The sequence below is a fragment of the Lepidochelys olivacea genome (assembly GCF_965140295.1).
Source record: "Lepidochelys olivacea isolate rLepOli2 genome assembly, chromosome: 19".
NCBI classification, from domain to species: Eukaryota; Metazoa; Chordata; order Testudines; family Cheloniidae; genus Lepidochelys; species Lepidochelys olivacea.
This window is the reverse complement of record NC_140429.1, coordinates 11,288,756-11,309,657: the sequence shown is the minus strand read 5'-3', so window position 1 is coordinate 11,309,657 and position 20,902 is coordinate 11,288,756. Positions and strand designations below refer to the sequence as shown.

The following is a 20,902-nucleotide window of genomic DNA, read 5'->3' as shown; positions in this document are numbered from 1 at the left end:
CAATTACAGCAGTGCAGCTCACTACCGTAGCACTTAGTGAAGGCGCTACCTACAGTGACTAGAGCATTTCTCCCATCGACGAAGCACTGTCTACAACAGGGGTTAGGTCGGTATAACTATATTGCTCAGGGATGTGGATTTTCCATTCAGACCAACATAAACTGGTAGTCTAGACCAAGCCTCAGAAATTCCTACCACACCCTATCTTTTTAATTTCTTCCTGATAGGATCTGGTGATTCCTCTGGGTGCCTCAAGGCCTAATGAGAGAGGAATTCTAATTCCACCAGTCCTACCATCTCCCCTGTGATTCATTCCAATTTGATGAGATTGCCAGTGTCAAGAATCCATCTATGACCTGGACTGAACTAATTAAGCACAATATACTGAAATATGTGCAATAAAAAGCCACTGAAGTGAAGAGCCAGGCTTAATTAGACAGCATCTCCAAATCCCAGTTCTACAGCCAAAGCTGACAGGTGGACGAGATGGACGCCCACTGCACAGAAACCCTATTTCACTTCCAGCAAAGCATTTCTACATCAGGGCATATAGATAGAAAGTATACCTGCCCGATCCTGTCTACACTAGCAAAACTGCTTTGTTAAGGAATCATTTTAGAACACAGTAATTCTCCACCCATAACACCACATCTTAGACTTGCATGTAGGCAGATCAAACAATATTATAATTTTACTAATCATCCAATCTTTATCATGGTTATAATGCAGCCCCGAACGGTAACTTGGGCCCATGCACTCTGCCAAGACCGTACTGTTATAACTAGACTGAGGGGAACGTGGTGCTATAATATGATCCAAACCCCCACCACTGCACAGCAACTCTTACTCAGGCTCTGGCTAGATTCCATTGGTGCGACGTAGTGTGCAATGACTACACGGCATTGGTGCTGCTGAGCCACTCGCACCCTACGCCGATGGGCGCAAGCTCTCCCATTGGTTTAATTATTCCAGCCCCTAAGGACGGTAGCTACGTCAGCAGGAGAAGCTCTCCCACCGACAGTGCAGCGTTTAGGTCTCTGTAATTTAGGTCACGCGGGGGTGGCTTAGTCACACCCCTGAGAGATAGAACTTATACCAACATAAGCTGCAGTGGGACGTAGCCTCAGCAACCATCCATGAACATGCAGCAGGCTACTCACCTACAGCAGCTCTCCGACAATACCGCCTGTGCTTAAATAGCACTTTTTGTTCGATGTTCGAAAGAATCATTCTGCTTCAGTTTCCCCATTTGTAAAATAGCGATAGACCATTTAATTGACTTGCCTAAGGTCAGAGAACACGGGTAGTCAATAGGCTGACCATGAGCCAAAACCGGACTACCATACACTTTTGAATGGCCCCCCAAATCTTTTTATTTACTACTTATTGTTATTCTTTGTTATTGTTTTCTCTGGCGTCTGGACCTTGCCTATACTTTGACCAAGAAATTTGGACCTTGACAAAACTAATTGACTACCCCAGTCACAGAACAAGTTAACAGCAGAACTAGGAACAGAATCCAAGACTCCTGTCTCTATGAATATGCTCTATCTGAAAGGCCAATCCGCCTCCTACAGAACTTGACTATATCTACTGCAGAGAACAATTCAATGGGCAGAGAAAGGATTACAACTTGACTCCTCCCCTCCGCCCCCCCCCCCGCCCATCGAACTCTAGGAAAAGACAACTTTTCCCCCTTGTATATGCGGTCCTCCTCTAACCTGCCATAGTCTCAGCATCCCCTCAGCGAATAGTGGTCAATTTGAATATTAGTGATACATGAGCACAGGGAGCTGATCACAAAATTATTCCCCCCTCTAAAGGGCTATTAATTTTATTCTGGGTGGTCAACTGGATTCTAGTAGGAAGACTTAAGTCTTCCTATAAACATGAGGCTTTTGGTTGCCTGCTTGGAAATAACTGGCAATTTTCAGTTAAACAGCCTATAATGTTTGACACTTTAAAAAGAAAAGGCTTTTTATTCTGCAATTGCAATGCTGGGAACATTTCTTTACAGCTCACTGTTTTACATCTTCTCCATGGCAGCTCTAAAGTGAAGCAAGAGTATTCGTTTAGGAGTGACTGCTGGATTTCAGTACTTCTCCTTAGTATGCTGACAGAAACTGGGGTGTGTCTGCACTGGGTATTTTATATTCTCCCACCATTGCACTTCCACCAGTGGTAGCACTAGTGTAGACCAGCTGCGAGCATTTATACATCAGCTCCCCCTTGACTTGCTCTGAACAAGATTAGATGGTGGTAAGGCATCTAAGTTCTGCCGACACTAGCAGTATACCAGGCCTACACAAGAGGTAGCTGGATAGTGGTAGAACTTAAAAAGGCTAATCCTGGGGAAAATCCTGGACCGTTATCTCCCAAGGGAACTACACGGTATAAGTCACTTTCATGCTCCTCTTCTCCTCCCCATCAGCAGTTACCACAGAGCATCCTCCTCCTCAGTGGAGGGCATCAGATCTGCAATACTTTTTCCCCAGTGGCCAGGTAAATAACTTTCCCAAAAGCTAAGGTGGATCAGGCAATATCTTTTATTGGACCAACTTCTGTTGGTGAGAGAGACAAGCTGGAATGGTCTTTAATCTTGTACCCTAACTTGGAGTCTATTTTCCTCCTAGAGTCTCCTTCTGCAGCATAATCCTAAAGGAAGAAGTGTAGGTCCAGATACTGTATAGCAGAAAGCTGCAAGATTTGAATACACAAAGGGAACACTTAGCCACCAGATGCATTTTTGATTATTCAAACTGAGAAACTTGCTGCTGCGTCTGCCAAGACAGGGAAACCATTTCAATAGGTAATCAAAATGTCATGCTTCATAGTATAATCTGATCACCACAGCCACCAGGAAGAATAAATTCTCCTTCTTCACTCCTGCCTGGGGTCCCTATTTCCACAACTGCAAATCTGACCCCAGGCATCAGAGTACTGGCTATTGCCAGAGGCTGATCCTGGATTTACGCATCAAATTAACTGTTGTGAAGAGCTAAAGCTGAAATTGGGGAAAGCAGGAAATCCAACAGTCCCCTGTAAAGGTTACAGAAGCATATTAGCCACAGTTGGGAGCAGCTCATGTCCAGCTACAGGTTCTACATATGTAAGTACTTACGTGCTCCCATCAATTTACTCCGAGAATAGTCAAGGAGGAAATGTGCAAGTGTAAGATTTTGCAGCTAATGTTTTTCCAACAGCAGGTGCTTTCAATCCAGCCAAACGTATCACAAATTTTGAACAATCTACACAGAGCAGCTTCCTACCATCACCAATCAAAAGAGTTTCCATTAATTTCCTTACTTTAAGCTCTCTATGCTTCTCCATTTGCAAAGTAGTTTATGTCCCTTGTAAGATCAAGAAAAATTTGCCAGCCCAAGCACAAAAGACTTTTCCCATGCCAATTCATAATGATATTTTACTCGCCCGTCAAAATATCACTACTCACCTTGGGTGAGTGGGCGAGTAAAAGTTTGCAAAGCAATCTTATCACTTTCAGCACACAACCTGAAATCTAACCACGTTGCTAAGACACCATCTGTGCTGAATTCGCACAATGTTTGAACAATACTCTGCTGGAAAGGTGCAAACATGATTTCCCTGGCCGGTATAAATAGGGTCAAATGGTGAGTTACAATATGGCTCACTGAAGTTCAGCCCTATTGATACTAGCCAACAAAAGTGTTCGCCTCTTTCTATCATGAAATATTTTTCCAAACAGATCTGGCGAGCACATTTGGAATTGAGCATAGATGGGGCCCACTAAATATCATTCCTTTTTAAATAAAAAGAAAGGGAGTACTTGTGGCACCTTAGAGACTAACCAATTTATTTGAGCATAAGCTTTCGTGAGCTACAGCTCACTTCATCAGATGCATGCCGTGGAAACTGCAGTGAGCTGTAGCTCACGAAAGCTCATGCTCAAATAAATTGGTTAGTCTCTAAGGTGCCACAAGTACTCCTTTTCTTTTTGCGAATACAGACTAACACGGCTGTTACTCTGAAATCTGATTCCTTTTTAAATGAAGTTTTCAGGGTCTGCAAATAAAAATGCAGACAGTCTGGTCTAAATTATTATGGTCTGAAAACAAGGACAATGCTCTATTTGTCACTCAGAGTAACAACAGGAAATTGAAGTAATCCAGGGCCTATGTATTACCTTCAAAAATTCGTTAGATTCACCCTACCAAAAAGCAAAGGACCGATTGGAAGTGGGAGGGCAGTGGGAATACACATGGGGTGAGTGTATGGGGGGAAAAACCAGTCTGTGTACCATTGTAAGAGACAACAACCAATGTACCTTTCTAAAACACGTTCAGGAGCCCTCATGCCAATTACTAAAAGAAAGCGTGATAAACCAGTTATACAGTTAGTAGCCAGGGACAGTAGCTTTGTTTCCAAGAGAATATGACTGCAGCTCAGAGACAAAGGATGTAAGGGATGAATGGAAAGAGGACCTCAGGGTAACTCTACACTGCAATAAAAGCCCTGCAACAATGAATCTAAGAGCCTGAGCCATTGACTTGGGTTTGTGAGAATCAGGCTACAGGGCTAAAAATAGCAATACAAGCGTTGGGGGTCAGGCTGGAACCGGCTTAGCTGGTGCTTCTCTTTGGGCTTGTCGACACTTACAGAGATGCAGCAGTACAGCTCTCCCACCGGCTTAATAACTCCACCTCTGCGAGAGGCAGTAGCTATGTCACTGAGAGAAGCTCTCCCACCAACACAGTGCTGTCTAAATGGGGAGTTAAGGTTGGTATAACTACATTGCTCAGGGGTGTGGATTCTTCACACCCCTGAGCAACATAGTTATATTGAAGAACGTACGTAGTGTAGACCAAGCCTAAGCCTCTGAAACGGCAGAGGATTACAATGTGAACCAGACACCAGCTTTACTCTCTTTTTTTAAATACACATGTGCGTGAACTATTGCTCATTAAAAATGAGAAACTATTAGAATTTGATATAGCCAGGCAGAATGCTGCATACAGACTTCTTACAGACAAGCCCCCGCCCTTACTACCACAGGCTCTCTTGAGTAGAGTCAGTCAAAAGCATTGCATTATGTATTGCTTTTGGGATATGTGCGGTCAGTGAATCCACCCACTCAAACGATGCAACCGATGAAGTGAGCTGTAGCTCACGAAAGCTTATGCTCAAATAAATTGGTTAGTCTAAGGTGCCACAAGTACTCCTTTTCCTTTTGCGAATGTTGTAAGTGTAAGTTCAGTAATATTTAGCAAGTGCCACTCCATCAAAGCTCTTGGGGAGACATGCAGACATTTAAAAACCACAACTCTAGTGATTAGCTGGGTTGAAGATGAATCATGGTGAAGAGCTCAAGACTGAATCCTCCTGGCAGTGTCTTATGCAAACATCCAATCCACAGATTTATATTTAACTAGCCCACATTACTAGGGGCAAACCACATGCACAGAATATCAGTCTGGATTTTTCTTATTCCCCCAAAAACCTGCACTTAGGTTTGTTTTTTTAAAAGCTTTCTAGCCATTCAGGTTCAGAAGGGACTTCAGAATATACCTAGCCTGGTGCTCTGATGTCTGTAGACAGGCAGACAGAAACAATGGTCATGCTCTCCCCCACCACAACCTCTCACTTCACAGAGGTGTTGTTGCTGAAGTAAAATTTAATCTAGCATTCAACTGCTAACATTGTTAACCATTTCAGAATGGGTCCCTGATCAAAAACATTCAACCCCCTTCTCCCCAAAATGACTGAAAGCCCTGGGATACCACAGTAATGGACATGGCATAATAATATCAGGAATGCACCATGATTTTGATAGGGCATTGCTCAGAAATAAGGCTGCAGGTTTTGAATCTGCAAACAGAATGTTTCAGTCAACTGATTATCTCGATTACTCTGATACACTCGTTACTGTAATTAAAAATTAGGGTTCGAGTGGTCATCTAAGAAATACTTGACTTCAGAATGTAGTTTGCGGTCCCTGACACTTGATCCAGCAACAGATGGTTTTTAAGTATCCCTTGAGATTTACAATGATAAAATATAAATAAGGGGCCAAGTAAATTAGACAAAAGCTGGGAAAAATTGTGATTCATGGAAAATCTCTCAGGATTAGCCAAAAGCCTCCTGATATATTTCTACTATGTTTGCCAATCTTACACTGGTATAAGGAATACTACTCTATAGTCTCTAGAGCAGTGCTTCTCAAGCTATCGGATGTGGGGGACCAGCAATTTCTTTTCCCCCCAATGTGCACGCAGACTGGCAGCCAATGGCTCATCCGCGGACCACCACTTTGAATAGCGCTGCTCTAGAGCAGTGATGGGCAACCCGCAGCCCGTCAGGGTAATCCGCTGACAGGCCACAAGACAGTTTGTTTACGTTAACCATCCGCAGGCACGGCCACCTGCAGCTCCCAGTGGCCACGGTTCACCGTTCCCGGCCAATGGGAGCTGCGGGAAGCGGGGGCCCGCAGGCGGCCCACCACTGCTCTCGAGTTTACTCGACTATAAAGTGCCATGCACACTAATAGCACTACAAACATTTTCCAAGGAACTAGCTCATGCTAATTAGTGGGAAAGTTAGAAATTTCTTGCAGCTCTAGGAGGTGGGGCCTTGATGGAAGGGGTGGAGTATCCCCTGGCAGATTAGAAACTCAGCACCTATGTCCCGGGCCCCGCACCACCCCCCCCCCAAGGACAGCCCTGCTCAGAAGTGTGAAAAATCCACGCCCCTGAGCAATGTAGTTATACTGACCTAACCCCTGGGGTAGACAGCACTATATCGATGGGAAAGCTTCTCCAGCAACATCGCTACCATCTCTTGGGGAGAAAAGCAGTGCAACTACGCCACTGCAGCTTTCTAAGCTTCCTTTTTTCTGCCCTTCGATATTTACATCATGAATGCGGGAAAGTTTTTGAAACCTATCCTTTACAAACGTGACTCTGATCAACACCACAGACTAAGCATCTATAAATAGGCCATAAAATACTCAAAATACATTGCAATGAACTGGCAGGGAACTCCACCCTCTTGTTAAAGGTTTTGCTGCTATAGAAACTGTGATTAAACATGCAATACCATGCATCAGCTACCTGAAACAGAGGTGCGCCTCCGTGAACAAGGAAGGGCCTGAGAGTGACTGAACAATATTTCATGCGTATCAGATCTTAACTCAAATGTTCCCCCGTACAAGCTCTGCCAAGAAACTAGTCTTGCTCTCCTACGGCAGAGTTGTAGGGGAACTCTCTTGCAGAAAAGCAATGGAGTTTAGCACCTTAATTCGTTTTTAAGATCTAACAAACAACCCAGGAACAGGTGCGCCCAAAGTCACATGCACCCACTACAATAATGCAGGAAGGGTAAACAGGAGTAAATTTCTGTTTGCAAGCACAGCCAACTGGATTGCTAGAATCTATATGGCACTCTCTCAAACCACCTGTTCTGCCGCCTAGCAGCAGCCAGCACACAGACACCATTATATTGATGGCAAACTAGGAGATCTAGATTGTTACAGAAACACCACTGCTAGCACCAAGTGTCAACAGATCACAATTTCTCTTCCCTACTTAATTCAGGCCATGTCTACACTAGGAAGTTTTGCTGTCAGAATCTTTACTGACACTTAGCTGCCAACATTACTATGTTGGTACAGCACACGCACACTTGGCTGCTTTTTCCAGTGCCATGCATCCTCACCATGAAAAGCTGTGTCAGCAAAAGACACTGCTCTCTGTTGGTTGGCATTCCAGCATACCCCACACCATGTGCAAAACTGCCTTGAGGGACACCACCACTCTACTATAGGCAAGTCTTGTAATGATATCTTGACCGATATTTCAATCAAGTTGCCTTCAGAGAGCACAACACATTTACAAAAAAGGTTATTTTTTGTTTCTGTGGCCTGGGAAATTAGGTTGGTATAACTGTCACTCAAGATTGTGAAATGCCTACACCTCTGAAAGCCACAGTTAAACCAACATAACCCCTGGTACAGACAGCAATAGGTTGACAGGCGAATTCTCCTGTAGACTGAACTACCACCTCTCGGAGAAGTGGAGTCCGTATGCTAATGGGAGAACCCCTCCCCATCAGCGTAGGTAGTGTCTTCCCAAAAGTGGTGCAGCTGCATCACTGTTGCGTTGTAAGTGTTGACAAGCCCTCAAGTCACATTAAAAAAAAGAGCAGTCACTCAATAACTTACAAGAGGCTGCTGCAATAGAGTCCAGTCTGACTTTAGTGACCATCTGCAATCAAATGTGTCTGCTAGTTAATAATTTGCACAACTGCAAACTTTAGAAACAGAAATTATAAATTAAACGGACTGATTTCCAATACCTGGTACTAATTATGCTTTCCTTTCATACACTGGAAGCCTTTCTGCAGCTATAGTTCAGCCTTGCATGGAGATTAAATTATCAATCAGAAAAAATAAAATCATACTATCAAAACATTTAAGGGTCCTTTACTGCCATGAATCACTCTATAAGAGCTTTGAGCAAAGACCCTTTTCTACCCTTTTAACTGCCAACACAGAACTGCAAACTGCCAACTTTCCAACTCCATTTTGCCATGCCATTGGGCAAAAAGATCCACAGACAAGAGCACAATACACTTTGGTCCAGCTGATGCTCAGCATGGACCAATCAAGCAAGGCAAAGGTTGGGGAGGCACTCACCAAAACTTGCCAGAACAGCAAAGTGGGCTTTAAAAAAGGTTTAATTTTTCCAGAGACCAATGCTCTAAAATCAGAATAAATCCTTCAACTGAGATCATCCACAATTCATTTACTAGTTAGAAATGTTAACATATCCAGTTTTTATGCCAGAATCTTTGTTCTCTCTACCTATGTTCCTCTTAAATGTTTCAATTTGAGGGGCGGTGAAAGAGGAAATTTCTCTGCAGTTTCTTTTTCTTTTCACAAGGAGATGTTAAGATTGTTCAATAGAAGTCTCACTTTGCAAGAATGTCACTAAGTAATGAAAACCTAATGGTAAACATGTTCCCATCACAGTATGTCTCAAACAGAAAGCCTCCCCACAGCAGAGACTGAAACTATTAAATGAAGAAATGTATCACGACACAGAAAGGATGACCCAAGGGAAGCAGAAAAACCAAGAATGAAACCTGACCAAATATTCAAACTGGAGAATATGAAGAAATATTTTAGAACTAAATACACGGTTATTTCACATTTCACAGGGATTAAGACTTAGAATATTAATCACTGACATTATAAAAGCCCATGATACATGAGAGGCAGCTACTCTCTTATTAAGACAGACAGGACAAGAGAGGAAACAAAGGCATGGAGTAAAGTGACTTGCCTCATGTCACAGGGTACGTCGGCATCAGAACGATTAATAGAACGGAAGCCTAATGGATCCTACAGCATTCTTTTACTTTACTTTCCAAATCTGTGATGTGTTTGCAAAGATTATTTCCTTCCTTATGACAAGTGATAAGTCACACTCAGCATAGATCTGTCAAAAACAAATTGTGTCAAACCAACCTGATAGCTTTCTTTGACACGGTAACAAGGCGGGGGGGAGGGAGGAAGAGAAGCGGTAGACATGGTATATCTTGACTTTAGTAAAGCTTTTGATACTGTCTTGCATGACCTTCTCACAAACAAACTAGGGAAATGCAACCTAGATGGAGCTACTATAAGGTGGGAGCAAAACTGGCTGGAAAAGGGTTCCCAGAGAGTAGTTATCAATGGTTCACGGTCATGCTGAAAGGACATAACGAGTGGGGTCCCGCAGGAATCAGTTCTGGGTCCGGTTCTGTTCAATATCCTCATCAATGATTTAGATAATGACATACAGAGTACACTTATAAAATCTGCAGACGATACCATGCTGGGAAGGATTGCAAATGCTTTGGAGGATAGGATTAAAATTCAAAATAATCTGGATAAACTGGTGAAATGGTCTGAAGTAAATAGGATGAAATTCAATAAGGACAAATGCAAAGTACTCCATTTAGGAAGGAACAATCAGTTGCACACATACAAAATGGGAAATGACTGCCTAGGAAGGAGTACTGCGGAAAGGGATCTGTGGGTCATAGCAGACCAAGAGCTAAATATGAGTCAACAGTGTAACGCTGTTGCAAAAAAAGCAAAAAAGCAAACATCATTCTGGGATGTATTAGCAGGGGTGTTGTAAGCAAGACACGACAAGTAATTCTTCTGCTCTATTCTGCGCTGATTAGGCCTCAACTGGAGTATTGTGTTCAGTTCTGGGCGCCACATTTCAGGAAGGATGTGGACAAATTGGAGAGAGTCCAGAGAAGAGCGACAAAAATGATTAAAGGTCTAGAAAACATGACCTATGAGGGAAGATTGAAAAAACTGGGTTTGTTCAGTCTGGAAAAGAGAAGACATGACAACAGTTTTCAAGTATGTAAAAGGTTGTTCCCAAGGAGGAGGAAGAAAAATGGTTTTTCTTAGCCTCTGAGATAGAACAAGAAGCAATGGGCTTAAATTGCAGCAAGGGAGGTTTAGGTTGGACATTAGGAAAAACTTCTTAACTGTCAGGGTGATTAAGCACTGGAATAAATTGCCTAGAGGTGCTATGGAATCTCCATCATTGGAGATTTTTAAGAGCAGGTTAGACAAACACCTGCTCTAGATAATACTTAGTCCTGCCACAAGTACAGAGGACTGGACTAAATGACCTCTTGAGGTCCCTTCCAGTTGTATGATTAATTTTCTATAACCAATGACTGGATTGTGCTCATAGGGTCTTTTTAGAAAGCCAACTAAATACATCACAGTGATGAAATTCACTGCTTTGTCTGTATTAGTAATTATCGAAATCCACCAGATATGTTCTGCATAAGCCCCATATTCTCCACAGGGAAGCTGGATACTTCAGTATTCCAGAATAGCTGTCAGTATTCACTGAATGCAGTACAAAAAGAGTCAGTCAGGACTGAGATATCAGACATGTACTACCAATGAATGAGCTAAATTTTCCACTTCCTCCTAATACTAGTTATCATGCATATTCAGCAAAAATAAGTAAGTACATATCAGACAGAAGTAAGAGAATAGCACTTCTAAAGTTAATGATAAATTTACTGCAGGCCATAAAGAGCAATCAGACTGAGTTAGCAAGTATGAACTTTCCCCAAAGTAAGTCTGCGAGCATTATGTGTTCTGGCCTTTGCTGCCACTCCAGCACAAAGTGCAGAAACTTAATAAAAAAGCCAGTGGCCTGAAGCCACAGCTAATTTCAAAACTCTACTGTAAAACACAGCTGCCAAGGACAACATTACATACATTGCTCATTGGGTAATTCCACACAGAAAGCCTGATATTACATGTCCAAGGCCTCAATGAACCCAGAAGAGAGTTCTGGAATCATGATTAAGCGTGCCAGCAACACTGGCTTCCTCACCATTTCGCTGGCCAATATGCCTGGGACCACACTATGCCAGAACCATGTTTGAAACATGTTTCAGCATCTTTTTAAAATATACTTCTAATATGACTGTGACAGTCTGTATCCCTATGTTCACCCTTTTTACAAAGCTATAATGGATTTTGTACAAAGTATGCCTTGTGAGGTATCATCTGAAAGCTCATAATATGCTGATCATTATTGTCTTGATAAAATATGTGGGTCAACATTGCATGTGAAGTTATAAAACTCTACTGTATGACTTTGCTGAGACATGCTCCAAATTTAGAAAAGAAGGCACAAACCAGTTCCTCAGAGACAAAAGGCAAACTGGCCAAACATTTCAGCCAAGTGTCAACAAAATCAAATAGACTATCACCTGGTTAAGCGGCCATTCTTTGGAGGAAAAAGGGTGAGAGAGAAATTTACATGTTGGCAAAGAAACAGCTGGAAGTCTCCAGTCCCACAGACGTTCCGTCACCTGAACCCCAGATGGAAATGATTCTCAAAGAAAAGAGGCACAAACTCCCTAGATTATTCATCCCTTCACCTGTACACATGGCATAGACAACACTTGAAAGACAAAGGAAGCATCACCGAACTGGGGAGAGATTCTGGCTGAAAGAGTTAGCCAGTAAAACTGCTGGAACATGTGGTGAAAGACCCCCTTTTGCTTTAAATTCACTTAGCTTGTTAAGTTTGGTATTATTTTGCATTTTACCTTTTATTTCTTTGTAACCAATTCTGACATTTATGCCTCATTACTTGTAATCACTTAAAATCTATCTTCCTGTAGTTAATAAACTTGTTTTATTGTTTTATCTAATCCACTGTTTGTTTGAATTGAAGTGTTTGGGAAATTTCATTTGGAACAACAAGATTTGTGAATATCATTTTCTATTATATAAATGATGGACTCTATATAAGCCTGTATTGCCAGGAGGGGCTGGGTACTACAAGATGCACATTGCTAGGGGAAAGTCTGAGACTGGGAGTTTGCTATTGTTGCCCTGCTGGTGTAATTCATGGGTGGCTGGCCACAGCACTTGTACAGTATAACTGGGAGTGATTTACAGGCTGAAGGTTGTGCGGGCAGACCAGAAGTGGTAGCTCTCACAGCGAAGCAGTGTAAAAGGCAACACAGCTGTTCCAGATTGTATCCTGGGTAATGTCACAACGATGTGATCCTGTCAACATGACCAAACAATGGGCCTGATTTTACCACCACTGTCACTGATGGGACATGTTAGAAAGAGGATTTAAACACTAATTTGGCCCACAGCCCAGGGTACATGAAGCTTAGGACACTCAGAAGAATGTGGACCCTCTCATGTATAGACAGTGAAAACTTTTCAAATAAGAAAAAAAGCTGTGTTTCTATTTCATTCAGATATTTCTTTTGGCTCTGTGCAAGAATCCCTCACAAGGAAGTGAGCCCAAAGTGACTAACAATCTCTTTCACTTCTGAATCTTTCTGTGGAACACTTAATTAAATACTGTTTACAGGAGATGAAACGTGCTAACATCTATGACAGTGAGAGACCAACCTTGTTTGCATAAGCCAGTTGGCCCCATTAAGTGTATTCCAGCAATCATCATCCTGTTATAGGTCCCAGCTGGAAATGACCGGTACATCTAAAATGCAAGGCCATTCATACTTTTGAATCCTTATACTGAAACGGTGAATAGTAATTAAGATTCTATGGCCACATCCATACTTTTGGCATAGCCATGTTAGCAGAACAGCTTTAAAAAACAAGTTAATAGTTCAGGCAAAAAATGGTTTAATACTCTACCCAGCCAGCAAAGAACAGTTCTAGCCTTGAAGAATAATTTTTCTCCAACCAGTTGTTTTACTGGTGTAACTCCACTGAAGCCATGTCTACACTAGAAAAAGTTTTCCGGTATAACTATACCAGCCAACCCTTAGCGTAACATCTACCAGCAAAACACTAACTGTACCTTTGCCAGTATAGCTTATATCGGTTTGGAGAGTAAAATAAGCTACCAGCAAAAGCACTTTGATGTCAGTATAACTGAGTCTACACTACGGCTTTTGCTGATATAGTTCTTTTTTTTTTGTTTTCTATGATCACACTTCTAACATATGGCTATACTGTACTAGCAAAGCTTTCTAGTGCAGACCTGCCTGGAGTTTAATGGAATTATTCCTGATTTATAGCAGCAGAAAATATATAAAAGGAGAGGAGAATCAGACACTAGAGGTAAAATCTGCAAATAAGCCTAAATGGATTAGGAGCCTGGGTCCCATTTCAAAAGTGACTTAGGCACTTAAGAGCCTAAGGCTTGGTCTACCCTACCAATTTATGTCAGTATAACTACATTGCTCAGGGGTGTGGAAAAGAGCGATGTGCTATAACCCCCAGCATAGACAGTGCTGTCAACGGGAGGGCCTCTCCTGTCAACACGGCTGCCGCCTCTCAGGGAGGTGGAGTACCTATGCTGATGGCAGCAGCTCTCCTCTCAGCATCGGTAGCGTCTTCACTAAGCTCTACAGCAGTGCAGCTGCACCACCACAGTGCTCTTCGGGCTTGTCTACCCTGGCACATTATAGCGCTGCAACTTGCTTGCTCAAGGGGGTGAAAAAACACCCCCCTGAGCGCAGCAAGTTTAAGCGCTGTAACATGTCAGTGTAGACAGCGCACCTGCCCTTGCGGAGGTGGGTTTTTTAGAGCACTGGGAGAGCTCTCCCCCAGCACTCTGCCAGGACTACAGCAGCGCTTTACCAGTGCCAGTGTAAACAAGCCCTAAGTGCACACAAGCACTTTGTCTCATTGAAAGCCAATGAAGCTGTTAGGTAAGCAGTTCTTAACCGTGTTTTATAATCAGCACATCAAAGGCACAAATACAAAAGAATGAAGTTAGGGCTGGGTAAATAGTTTGCTTTCTCCTCCACATTATGGTAGAAAGCCAAGTGGTTTTCCAAAAAACAGCAAAACATTAGGTCCCTGTTTGCGAGGAAGGACTTGTTTTCCCTACTGTCATCCTCTTCCCATCTTTGCCACTGATGTTTTCTATCGTTTCACATAAATATATCATTCAGTTAAGAGATGAATCATGTTCCTTAAACTGATAACATCAGGGAACAATTAGTTTCTCTAATGTGGTTTGAAAAGGGCTTGAAGTCCTATGTAAATAGATTCAAATAAGCATTATTGTGCCAACGAAGATTTCACTAGGTACAAAAAGTGCCTATCATCTTGGTATCCTAGCCCCAATCAGGTCAAATTAAAGTCAACAGAAAGTCTGTGCACAGAACAACATCTTTCGATTTAAAAATATCTTGAAAAAATAATCAGAAGTGTAGGGCTGGAAAAGACCTCAAGAGGTCATCTAGTCCATCCCCACTCACAAAGGCAGGATTAAAGTATACCTAAACCATCCCTGACAGGTGTTTGTCTAACCTGCTCTTTAGAACCACCGATGACCAGGATTCTACAACCTCTCCAGGTAACTTGTTCCAGTGCTTACCTGTCCTTATAGTTTGAAAGATTTTCCTAATATCTAACTTAAACCTCCCTTGCTCAAACTTAGCTGATTACTTCTTTGCTGGTTTCTTTAAAGCTGGGTAAGTATCCATGACATAGACCCAGTAGAATATCAGTTCCTGATGTGGATGGGGCTGAAGTAACTATAGGTCATACCAGCCATACCACCTGGCTTGCAAGCTTGCTTCCCCATCCCCAGCATTCCTTTGAATATTTACTCAGTCACTTGTAAATTAATCCTCAGATACCAGGAGCACATCATGAACCAAAAAGTCAGACAAGATAGCACAGTGGCTTAATGCACAGGGCTGAGAGTCAGAAGATCTGTGTTCTCTCTTGCCCAGTTCCCCATCAGCTTGCCATGTGACCATCAGTTATTCACTTCTAACCTCTACCTCAGCTTCTTGTGGGAATATTTCCATGCCTCACAGGCATGGAGCAATTTATGCATGTTTTTAGAGCACTTTGAGATCATCAAATTGAAGGCATTATGGAAATCCCAAGTGCTTGTATATCTACATTTTTTTTTATATGCTGAAGCCTGAGAAGCCTCTTGAGAGGGCAGCACGAAGGATTCATAGAGCAAGTTTGTGAGCAGCTGATTTAAAGGGTACTATCTGGAAAGAGTTAAGAAACACCTGCACTGGACCAATCACAAAGGTGCGACGGCTGATCTGCCTATTCACTGATTGACAAATGTGTGATTCCCCCAGTGTGCAGAAAAGAACTAGTTTCAACTAGTTCTCATCACAGAGCACTGACAAATCAGCAAGAACTACTAATTAACTGATAAAAATAGACATCTGAAAACGCTTTTTTCTTTACACAAAGCCAAGCACTGAGCTACTCCAGCCATATACTGTTCCGTTTTCCAAGTGTTCTAAAACCCACCCACAAAAGAACATTCTCAAAGCCACAAAAAAACACATGAAATACAGAATGTCAGAACCTCTCTCACCACAAAGAGAAATTAGGACCCCGATCCTATCAAATGCTGAGCACCTCTAACTAAGCACCCTCTACTCCACAGACTTCAGTGGGATTAGCAAGCCATCAGCCCCCGCACAGGATAAACCCTATTCAGTTTCCTAACTAATTCATAGGACCTTCCTCTCATTGCGAACCAGTCCCTACCTATTGTTTTGCTTGAAATAAATGGTTGAATGTATTATCCATGTGCCCACAGGGGTGGGCAACAGCTTGCTTAGCACATGGCAGCATTTATGTCAATAACTATGGACTGTAATATCTGAACAACAACTTTCATCACCACATGGGTTTTCCTTGAGCACTTTTTTGCTTATTGAATGAGTTTTTATAGCTAGTGAATAATAATCACTGACTAAAATGCCTGAATCAACTTCAATATTTCCTAATTTTAAAAATTTTTAAAATATAATGCCTAACTGTGTCTAAAGCAATCAAGCTTGATCAAAATACAAGTGGCTTGTTTCAATACAAATGCTTTGGCTCCTGAGATCATCAAATTAAACTGAAGATCAAATTAACCAGTGACTGAATGAAGTGGAAGGCTGTGTAATCACAGATTACTGATCCAGCAGCAGAGAAACAAGGATGCAATCACATTTTACCCATCCGTGTCAGTCCCTCCACAGGGATCTACATTCCCACTAATGTTACCCTCCCTTCCCCCACCCTCCCAAGAGAGACTCAAGTCTGCTCCAGGGCTCATAGCAAATAAACCAGGTATGTCCTGATGGGGAAAATGTGCATTCTTTTAATCATATTAGCTCACCATGATAGCTTGTATTTTAACAGGGCTTTTCTAACAAGTCCAAAACTGTGTTAGACAGCTACATTTCAGCCTGAGAGGGGGCAGCTTAAACAGCATTGAATATGTTAGGAAAGCCTTGTTAAAAGGTCTTCTCTACACAGGAAAGTTTTTTGGTATAACCCAAGGTGTGCATTGCAACCAGTATAGTGATATTAGTATAAAACTCTGGCATGCAGACACACTTATTCTGGTTTGTGCTTTTTGTCATTTTTAACTCATGGTTTGGAAGGAGGTTGAGATAAACCAAAAAAATAACACCTCTTATACTAGAATATAGTATATTGAGGGGAGGAGGTGTTATATCAATTTAACCATAACAGTGTATATAACCAGCAAAACTTTCCCATGTAGACAAGCCCCAAAATGCAGGCTATCACCTGCCACATTGAGCTAACTAAACTTGGTTAACAAGACTGCTCATCAAGACAGGGTCCCAGAAAGCTTTGCCCTTCACCACCCACGCCAAACAAACTAGAGAATATAAAGATCTACCATTGATAAGTCTCTGTTTATATTTTTAAGAAGTGAATTCAACATTTAAAATGCATGAGCTGTCTATTTTAGGAGGTTTCTGTTCACTTTCTAGAAGAGGATTGAGACTCACTTCCTAGTCTATATTTTGTTGGAGAGATTTTTTTTCAAATGGCTATACCTCCACATTTCTGTAAATATTTGCACAGCTGCTTTCATACAATTGAAAATAAACATTTAAACTAAAAAGACAAAAAGTTTGAGAAAGGGAATATTAAGACCTTCAGTGTAGGGACTGTGATCATGAGTGCCCCTGTCCCCTTCTGGGCATTACTAAAATACTTTATACCAATAGGTAAGCTCATCAATACTTTTTCAACTAACATTGCAAGTCTACATATAGGCACTTCAAGACCTCACCCTCTTCCACTTGGACAAATACAATACAAGGCACTAGTGTTAAATAATTCAGTTACATAGATAAACGATAAAGGGAAAGGGAAATTTAGTTGGAAGTGAGGAAACTGTTTCAGATGAGATCTGAAACAGAGAGCCGATCAAGCAAACAGATACCAAGAAATCCGTTCCAACTAGCAGAAGTTGCAGACACAGTCTTGCAGAGAAGGCTCCTGCACTGGACTAGATGACCTCTTGCAGTCTCTTCCAGTCCTACAATTCTATGACACTATAAACAGTGGGGTCATACCAGGGTAGTTAAAACTGTACACCTTGTGTGTGTAGTCAAGGCCTAAGTGTTTCAAAAGAACAGGGAAGCATAGCAATAAAAGCCTTGGCCAAGATATTTTTTTTAAATGGGGGGCCTAATGTTGGGGGCTCTTAAGCCTATATTCACAGGCACTTAGGTGGCCTGATTTTCAAGCACTACTCAGCAGCTCCCAACTGAAACTGGGTGCAGCTGGATGTGCAGCATGCTTGAAAATCGGGCTACTTATGTAAGTGTTGAAATACTGATTTAGAGTTTAGGCACCCATGTCTGAATTTTTCCATACTGACTTTAAACAAACAGATGAGGTTCTCTCCCTTCCTGGGACTGAGAGACTTGGAAAGCAAGGCATCACTGCCCTAAACTTTGGCATCACCACAAATTCTCTCCCTTCAGTCCCCCGTTACATTGTTTCAGAGTAGCAGCCCTGTTAGTCTGTATTCGCAAAAAGAAAAGGAGGACTTGTGGCACCTTAGAAAGCTTATGCTCAAATAAATTGGTGCCACAAGTACTCCTTTTCTTTTTGTTACATTGTGTTATCATGTTAGAAAGGGAAGGCTGAAGCTCACTGGTTTAGAGAAGCAGCATATGCCATCCCTCAACAGCCGCAAACGTCCAACTTGCCACAACAGCCAGGGGATAACCCATCTCCACAAGCGGTGCAGTGAAAAGCGGTGGGTTACAGCAACATGAGAGCGGCTTTGGACCCCACACCCCTTTTGTCTTTGGATTTTGTCTTAGTATGGAGCTAGATAGTATGCATGAAGTAAAGGAAGTCCTGGAGATAAAAGGCAGCTAGGGAAAAGAAGGGCGGGGGGTGAAGTGGGGAAGACAGAAAATGTGTCTGCATGTGAAACAGGCAACAAGCAAGGAGGGAGAATAACAGCAGAGAGTGGGGGAGCAGTTGGGACGCTTGGGGTGGGGAAGAGAGACAAAAGGGGGCAGAGAGGAGCCAGCCCCAGACAAAAGAGGGTAAAGGGAGGTTAAATTGGGGCAGCCACAGGCAAAAAGAGGCTGGGGACAGGGGCTGGCCATAGAATGGGGAAGGGTGGGAGGGGAGGGACAGCAGTCTTGAGGGGACGACCCATAGGATAGTGAAGGGGCTCAGGGGGCTGAGGAAGTGGGAGCCAGCACCAGGCTGTGGGTTGGGGAAGGGTCCAGAAGGGGTGGGGGCAGAGGGTGTGCAGGAGCTAGCTCCAGGTGGTGGGAGGGGGCACGGGGAGAGCGAGAGCCAGCCCCAGGCAGTGGGATGAGGAAGGGTCCCGGGGGGCAGCGGGAATGGGGGGAGAGGGAGAGAGCCCCAGGCAGTGGGACAGGAAAGGATCGGGGGGGGGGAGGCAGAGGAAGTGGGGAACAGGGAAGGGTAGAGGGGCCTGGCCATAAGATGGGGAAGTGTCCTGGGGGGCAGAGGGAGGGGAATATGGGGAAGGGTCCCAGGGCGGGGCAGAGAGGGGCCAGGCCATAGGATGGGAAGGGGAGGGTCCCGGGTGGGAGGGGGGATATGGGGCAGGGTCACCGGGGGGGGGTTCCGGGTGGGAGGCAGGATATGGGGCAGGGTCCCGGGGGGGGGGGGTGGGTCCCGGGTGGGAGGCGGGATATGGGGCAGGGTCCCGGGAGGGGGGGGCAGGCTGTAGGATGGGGCAGGGTCCCGGGGGGGAGGGGCCAGGCAGTGGATGGACCAGGGTCCTGGGGGCGGAGGGAGGGAGGGGGGATACGGGGCAGGATCCCGGGGGGATATGGGGCCGGGCAGTGGATGGGGCAGGGTCCCGGGGTGCAGAGGGAGCGGGGAGGAGGGATATGGGGCAGGGTCCCGGGGGAGAGGGGCCGGGCAGTGGATGGGGCAGGGTCCCGGGGTGCAAAGGGAGCGGGGAGGAGGGATATGGGGCAGGGTCCCGGGGGAGAGGGGCCGGGCAGTGGATGGGGCAGGGTCCCGGGGGGATATGGGGCCGGGCAGTGGATGGGGCAGGGTCCCGGGGTGCAGAGGGAGCAGGGAGGAGGGATATGGGGCAGGGTCCCGAGGGGAGGGGGGATATGGGGCAGGGTCCCGGGGAAGAGGGGCCGGGCAGTGGATGGGGCAGGGTCCCGGGGGCAGAGGGAGGGAGGGGGGATACGGGGCAGGGTCCCGGGGGGATATGGGGCCGGGCAGTGGATGGGGCAGGGTCCCGGGGGCAGAGGGAGGGAGGGGGGATATGGGGCCGGGCAGTGGATGGGGCAGGGTCCCGGGGGGAGGGGGGATACGGGGAGGAGGGATATGGGGCAGGGTCCCGAGGGGAGGGGGGATACGGGGAGGGGGGATATGGGGCAGGGTCCCGAGGGGAGGGGGGATACGGGGCAGGGTCCCGAGGGAGAGGGGCCGGGCAGTGGATGGGGCAGGGTCCCGGGGGGATATGGGGCCGGGCAGTGGATGGGGCAGGGTCCCGGGGTGCAGAGGGAGCGGGGAGGAGGGATATGGGGCAGGGTCCCGGGGGAGGGGGGATACGGGGAGGAGGGATATGGGGCAGGGTCCCGAGGGGAGGGGGGATACGGGGCAGGGTCCCGAGGGAGAGGGGCCGGGCAGTGGATGGGGCAGGGTCCCGGGGTGCAGAGGGAGCGGGGAGGGGGGATATGGGGCAGGGTCCCGGGGGAGAGGAGCCGGGCAGGGTCCCGGGGGGCACCCGGCCACCCCCAGCCAGGAGGGGCGCGGGGCGGCATCGCCTCACCTGGCTGGGTCCTGCCCCGGCTCCGCTCTGCCCCGCGGCTGCGAGTGCGCTCGGCGCGTGCCCGGAAGCCCGGCAGGCTGCAGGCGGGGGGGCGGGGCGCGCGCGGGGCATGCCGGGACTCGTAGGCCGTGGGGCGGGGGATATTATGGGATATTAACCAGGGGGGAGGTGTACTGGGAGGAGGTGCGGTTTGGGGAGTGGGGAGAGGTGGGGAGTGGGGAGCGGAGGGCGGGGCGGTTTGGGGAGAGGTGGGGGGTGGGGACAAGAGCCTGGGATAGTTTGGGGAGAGGTGGGGAGCGGAGGGC

At 45.2% G+C, this 20,902-nt stretch overlaps 1 protein-coding gene across 3 annotated transcripts in view; it reads right to left on the bottom strand.

Annotated features, from left to right (window-relative positions):
* Positions 1-20,685, bottom strand: part of PHACTR4 (phosphatase and actin regulator 4) — a gene marked incomplete at its 3' end in the record, with an annotated part of 99,197 nt that extends 78,512 nt beyond the window's left edge. The window contains exon 1 of one of the 3 annotated variants that reach the window (XM_084609634.1): positions 20,598-20,685. Of the gene's footprint in view, positions 1-18,467; positions 19,049-20,597 lie in introns of those variants that run through there. The other 2 variants (XM_084609631.1, XM_084609632.1) reach the window with 2 other exon arrangements.
* Between the last annotated feature and the right edge of the window lie 217 nt (positions 20,686-20,902).